Genomic DNA, 7,171 nt, shown 5'->3' with positions numbered 1-7,171 from the left:
GGAAGAATTGAATTTAGCTAAAAATTATAACAATTAATTGAGGAGGGTTTTCTCGATTGTTCAAGGAATAATGGATAATATTGTAAATTATTTTTTTGGTAAAGATAAGATGGGATTATTTTATACATTGGAAAGTGGGGTTTTATAGATTGTTCAATGAAAAATGGGATTAATTTACTCTCTTTTTTTAATTTCTAATTTCTAATTAATACTTAATAATAGTTATCTCTTATTGAATTTATCTGAAAAAACGTGAGAAAACTGAGTAGGGAAACGATTGGTCCCTTAATTTTTATAAAAGAATGATTAATTTAACAAGAGGGGTTATTAATAGAGGAAGAATTTAATTTAGCTGAAAATTAAAACAATTAATAATTAATAATTAATGAAGGGTATTTTTTAAATTATAACAATTAATTGAGGGAGGGTTTATCAATTGTTCAAGGAATAATGGATAATATTGTAAAATTTATTTTTGGTAAGATAAGATGAGATTATTTTATATATTGGAAAGTAGGGTTTTATACATTGTTCAACGAAAAATGGGATTATTTTACTCTCTCTTTATAATTTTTAATTAATAATTAATAATAATTATCTCTTATTGAATTTATCTGAAAAAACGTGAGAAAATTGAGTAGGGAAACGATTGGTCCATTAGTTTTTATAAAAGAATAATTAATATAACATTGAGGGGGGTTTATTAATGGAGGAAAATTTTAATTTAACTGAAAATTAAAACAATTCATAATTAATAATTAATGAAGGGTATTTTTTTGGGCTTATTGATATTGTTGAAGGGTATTTTTGGTATGAAAAGATTTACCATGACTTTTGAGTTTCTACATTTATAATATAGTATAATATGATATATTGATTGTGGTGGAAGCACTCCAAAGCGGCTGCTTAGCCAGTGCTTTGCATGGGGACTACTGCAGTGAAAGAGCAAAACCACATTTGGAGATTGGAATTTAGCTCGTCCTTTCCCAGTATGTAGTTGTTGACTTGTTGCACACTTGCACAGTTGCATCATCTCAATGCAGAGGTTCTGGATATAGATTGCAGGCCAATCTCCAAGTGCAATGTATCTCACTTTCACTATTGGGATCGTCAAATTTTTTTTTTTATAGGTAAAGATTGTTACGCTGCCCTTGTACAAATTTCTTTATTCCCTTCTCACATAATAAACAGTGGGGGTCCATACTGACACTCTTTCCATTTCTGATCATGTGGACGTGATGATATCATTTTCAACCCTGCATTGGTGTAGTGTGCAGATTTCTTCTTACACTGCCTTTGTAGAAAACTTATTTTGTTTAATAGAAAAATATTATATGTTAGGGAAAAGGGTTTTTTTTAATAACGCAAGCACCCTCTCTATCTCTCTCCTTATATAAATGATCTTGCTGCCCTCGTATGTTCTGTAGCCCCTTATTGGTGCATTCTTTTATGTTGCTTGCTCAGAGAACCCTGCTTATATTTTAGGGAAAGCGATCGCTGCCTGGGCCTCTAGAGCTTGTATGCATGTGCTGGTCAATAGGAGCGTATACGCAAGCATCGTCATGGGTGATATTTTTGTCTTTTCATGGGGTAACATGGTACTTTCATGTGCTTCTGTGTCTAGACATAAGAGCCATGTGGACCACGTGACCAGGTAACGTTATTTCTTTAAATGCCCAAGGGATTTGGAATTTTTCATATTCAACCACGGCACTCATTCTACATTGTGGAAGGATCATATAATAAATTCACTCACGGGAAATCTAGAGATTGGTTTGGATTGGACATGTGACAAGTTTCAACCTCAGTTTCAATCGTTTACCTGTACAAGTAATGGCATACTCTCCATAGTATGTCGTGCATTCCTTTAATTTTTTTTAGTAGAAGATTTTCTTTAATAGTTTAGGCCTGGTCTCAAAATTGATTTCTAGGTTGTGTTTTGTATGCATTCTTGGAATGCATTCTAGGTCGATTTCGCATTATGTCGAAATTGTTCTTGACAAAAAAAAAAAAAGTTTCATTCTAAGGGTGAAGTCAGGTTTTTGTTTTCTATCGGTAAGTCCCTAGGAAATTTGACTCATGACCTCTTATTTGTGAGGTGTTGGTCCTTGCCAACTAAACTCTTCTTAGGGTTTAGGTGAAGCCAGTTTTCTGAGTGATGAAATAGTCTCCTCCATCTCCAGCACTATATCTGCCACTTGGATGATTTTTACCTTCTTGGTGCTTTTAAAACTTTGTACACATTTTTGTACACACCACTTTCTAGTCACATGTCCAGAAACAATTAAAGGTCTAGAGAGTGGTTAAGAAATCTAGATGATTGACACAAGGAAAAAATCCAATACATGGTAGTACTTTACAGTGGGAGAGACCTAATTCGAATTGGGGACCCCGAGCGTGTGAGGGTACCGTGATGAGCAACTTAAATTTATATGTACATGTCCATATTATTTCTATCCATATTGTGAATTCTAGTTCAAATTTTTTTTTTTCACTCGATACAATAAAAAGCTCAAGAATGTTACTGCCAAGTTCTAAGGATTGAATCCCTCCTTCACCAAGGGGTTAGGTTGAGAGATTAAAGAGCGCCAAAAAAAGTTGTAAGTACAAAGAATAAGAAAAACATAAGAGGTCAAGAATTCTACCTTAAAAAAGAGAGCTAAGAATGCATTTTTGAGAATGGGAAATATAAATTCTAAACACAAATCCCATTCTAAAATTATGAAAGCATTCTAGAAAGATATATTCCAAGCAGCATTCCCATTCTATGTTAAGAATGTATTCTTCACTTTGAGAATGAGAATGTGTATTCTAAAAATGAGAATGCATACCAGATAGAACCTCACTAAAAATATTAATTTGCACAAGGTGGACGGAGAGAACTAGCAAGAGAGTGAAATAGACCCTTTTGGTCTCATGTTTAAAAACTGTGATTGGCTAAGATAAAAGTAAGGGTGTCAAATTGGAATCGGAACTGAAAACTAGAACCGGATCCCGATCGAATCGAATCAAATTGAATTTCGTTAAAATTCGAAACTAAGGAACATAACTGAGGCGAGACTTGGTTGGTTTCCGGATCAACATAGGAACCGATGGTTATAACCGAAATTGAACCAAATTTGGATATCAATATATTATAATATATTAATATAATATAATACTAATATACATAGTATATTAATACATTATACTAATAATATATTATCATATATATTTTACTAGTATTAATACTAGATTTTATAATATTATTATATTATATAATATATTATACTATACATTTAGTGTAAACCAAGTATAAGAATTGGATCCAAATTGTGTAGGAACTGGAACCGTACAAGTTGCGAGTATCGAATTTCAGAACTGAGGCGGGACTTGGTCTGGATCTGGATCTCATTAATACTCCCTGTATCCGAACCGAATACTTGGCTCCGGACTGATTTACACCGTTAGATAAAAATATATTAATGACCACATTAGTGAGTAATTCACTCGTGCTTCTTTAACATGGGCCGGCCTTCATGTCTACAAATTTGGGGCCCTAGGGCTGTACATTTGTACACTTACCTATTTAGGTGAGAAGATTTATTAATTCGTCTGGGTGGTGTAGTTGGTTATCACGCTAGTCTCACACACTAGAGGTCCCCGGTTCGAGCCCGGGCTCAGACAAATATTAAACTTTTTTGGCATTCTTGCTCAATTACATTTCCTCATTTATTTTTGGCAAGCACGTGCCAATAGTCTTATGCCTAGGGTGTCCGAATCCGTCCGAAAGCTAAACGGATGCGGATACGGATAGGCTATAGCTATTCGAAAAGCTATATTTATATGTAAACGGATAAAATATCTGATCCGTATCCGTGTCCGTTTCCGTTTAGCACTATTCGAATCCGTCCAATAGCTAATCGGATGCGGATGCGGATATAACACTATCCGAGCCGAATCTGATCTGTTTACAGCCCTAGTTATGCCACCTAACAAAATTCAATCTTCTCATTTTTTAACAAATCCTAGTAATTTTTTTTATTTTTTTTATTTTTATCATAGTTATATACTTATATCATTAATTCTTTTAAAGAATTAATGAAAGTTATTAAACAAATGAGGCTCCAAATCGATGTTGAATAGGTTCTCTGTCCTAGGGGTTGTAGGATATATTCCTATCATGTGGTAATTTAGTTTGCACTCAAATTTCATAAACAAATAGTCCATTTGATCAGTCAAGGGGTTTTGGTTTTGGGTGTTTCGCTGGTTTGGTGGGGATTCTCCTCCCTGCTTGTACAATTGACTTTATGTAGGAGGTTTTCCTTCTATGATCTCTCTTAATAAAATTTTTCAAGGCCGCGTTTGGTTGTATGGGAAATTAAATGGAAGATCGAGTGCATATTTCAGACCTGAAAAATGAATTTTTATAATTAGTATCTCATGTGATTGTAAAATAACGTGAAATTTAGTAACCATATATGGAATGATTTGGAGTAAGTGATATAGTCACATGAGGTAATGGCTAATTCCCCTTGCAATCAAATGAAACTGAATTGTTATCCCCCCCACCCCCTGAAAAAAAAAAAAAAAAAATCATAAATAATAGTCCACACCATCCCCTTTTCAAGGTATATTATTGTTCTCTATACCATGCAATGTCACGTAAGCCTTCAATTCTTCTAGCTTATTTGAATAAAAAAGCGTCATATGCTTACATTCCGCTTGTTGCCTGTTCCAATTTCCTCCAAATCCTCACATAGGAATAAAAATGACCATCCTACCCCAAGGGTAGGATGGTCATTTTTGAATTGGAGGGAATTGGAGCGGGGAGCGAATTGGAGGTGATAATTATTCTCAACCTACTTGATATCATCACTATATAAGGATGTGAGAAATACTTATTGTTTGGTTGCAAGAGAAAAAACAAATAATATTTTTTCAGAAAGTGAAATATATTTTTATTTTTGATATACAAATAAATTTTTTTTTCACTTTCCTTGCCGCCAAAGAGAACTTTAAAACTCGAAATAAACGAATAACCCTAGAGCATGGTGGGCCATATGGGATGAGAATCGACCATTGAGTCTGACAATGGATCTATCCAAAAGTTCCCCATCTATCCATCTATCTATCTATCTGAATGGTTGGAGTGGTTAGAAAGGCCGGGCTGAAGCAGGACCATATGAAGAGACTTTTGCTTCAGGTGTCTTTGGTATCATTTGTATTTTTTATTTTTATCTATTTAACAAAAATCATTTGTGAAAATCATTTTTGATCAAAACATAAAATATGTTTGGTAACCAATAAATATAATAGTTTTTCAAGAAAAATCATAAACGAACTATCAATCTTTTTTGGTTTTTGTATTTTTTCAATCCTTTTTTAAATAGAAACAAAATAACAAATGCAACCAAAAACATTTTTTTAACCAAAAAAACAAAAATAAAAAGCATATTAAAGATGCCCTTCCAAGAGAGAGAGAGAGAAAAAATAAAAATGGAATTTCGAATTTGAACGAACACCTACGAGATCTACGGCCACACAGAGACCGAATTAAAACAATGGCGGACGAGCATTGGTTATCTTGAATTGAACACATATTGTTTGTACAATGTACAGTTGCATACAAAAACAAAACATATAGAGTGCTTTCTTTTGCACTTTGATACTTGGGGTTTCTTCTTGAATAGCATTACTTTATAGATTCCATTTCAATACATCCTTCTCTGTTCTGAACTTTTTATTCCATCAAATGTATCTTTGAGTTGGTTACCATCTTGAAACTGTGCAAATGCAGGTGAACATATTGAGTCAACTAAAGCTGCATTACTACCAGAGGAGGATCCGGAGATCAAGGAGAAAATATGCTTGCTAAATCTAAAGAGTTCTAGTAATAAAGTCTCTGCTATGCCCATCATTTTGAAGAGGATGAATGACCGTATTTCTATGATTGATAGACTAGCTAGATTCACTCAATGGAACCATACTTAAAAGGAAACGGACAAGTTGTTGACCAAATTCACTTAATTGTGAGAGTCCTTGCTGTCCATGTCATTTTGAAGGATGAACGACTGTATTTCCCTGATTGAAAGTGTTGGTATACATACACAAAGGAACTACACGTACATCATGCTTCTAAAAGGAGAAAGGCAAGCTAACTAATCTTATGTTATTGATATTGAGTTCCACATTATTGTATCATAATTACTAACAAGATATGCTTTTGGGTGTGTACTAGTAGTGTACCATAATGTATTTGCCACTCGTGTTCCAAAAGATTCATTTCAATACACTAAGGTGACCAAAATGAGGCTGATTGATAGAGTTGTTTTCTTTCCTTAATTGCTTTCTCATCTTGCTCCCAACACCAAAAGGTGCAGTGCAGTAGCATGTCCTTAAGCATTTGGTAAGGAGGATTCATTTTATAGTTTATAATTCCTAATTTACTGGCTCACAACCAATAAACATTTATTTTTTCATGTTGCAAATAATCTGCTCTGTATGTTTTATTTATTTACTTTTGGATTTTCTGTTTTTGTATTTCTTTTTCCCTGGTGTATGTTGTATTGGGAACATAAGTTGGTACCCGACCGATCAAAGAGAACTAGAACCGGTAGTTGGTTTGGTGAAACCACCTTTAACTGTGAGCACAAAATTGAGTTTTTTTTTTTTTTTTTTAATCATTAATTTTGTCCCCCATGTGTAAGTGTATCTATGTTATCATGCATTGCATTTTTCAATCGATGGTTTTTTGGTCATGAACTTTATAATAGGTGGTTGGAAAACCTGGTGTTTTCTTTCTCAGCCTTGTTAGCTAATATACATTTAAGTTTAATATCTGAAATGAAAGCTATGGTTGTTTCATTGCACACGCTCTACAATCTTGTCCCTCAATTCCTTTGTCGGTGAGTTTTTTTTTGTTTGTTTGTGAAAAATGTACAGTAACTCATGGGAGGGTGAAAGGATGAGTGTTCTTTTAAAACTGAGGTCTGACAAAAAGTTTGGGAAAACAATGAGATGGTCAGCTTTGTTGTATCTTCTCTGCTCATGTTGCTTTAAGACATAGGAGGCAATAAATGTTCATCCTCCAGTTTTCAAGCTATGATAACTTATAAGGTTATCAATGCATGAAATTTATCAAGGATGGATTTATCAAAAAAAGGGAGAAAAAAGGAGAATAATATAATTA

General features: G+C 33.7%; 1 non-coding gene across 1 annotated transcript; it reads left to right on the top strand.

Moving 5' to 3' along the window:
* Positions 1 to 3,592: 3,592 nt before the first annotated feature.
* Positions 3,593 to 3,666, top strand: TRNAV-CAC. The gene has a single exon. It is a non-coding gene; the product is annotated as a tRNA-Val (tRNA).
* Positions 3,667 to 7,171: the final 3,505 nt, after the last annotated feature.

This window comes from Telopea speciosissima, chromosome 1 (assembly GCF_018873765.1).
Source record: "Telopea speciosissima isolate NSW1024214 ecotype Mountain lineage chromosome 1, Tspe_v1, whole genome shotgun sequence".
Taxonomy (NCBI): domain Eukaryota; kingdom Viridiplantae; phylum Streptophyta; class Magnoliopsida; order Proteales; family Proteaceae; genus Telopea; species Telopea speciosissima.
Note: the sequence above shows the minus strand (reverse complement) of the source record. Positions and strands in the feature narration are given on the sequence as shown.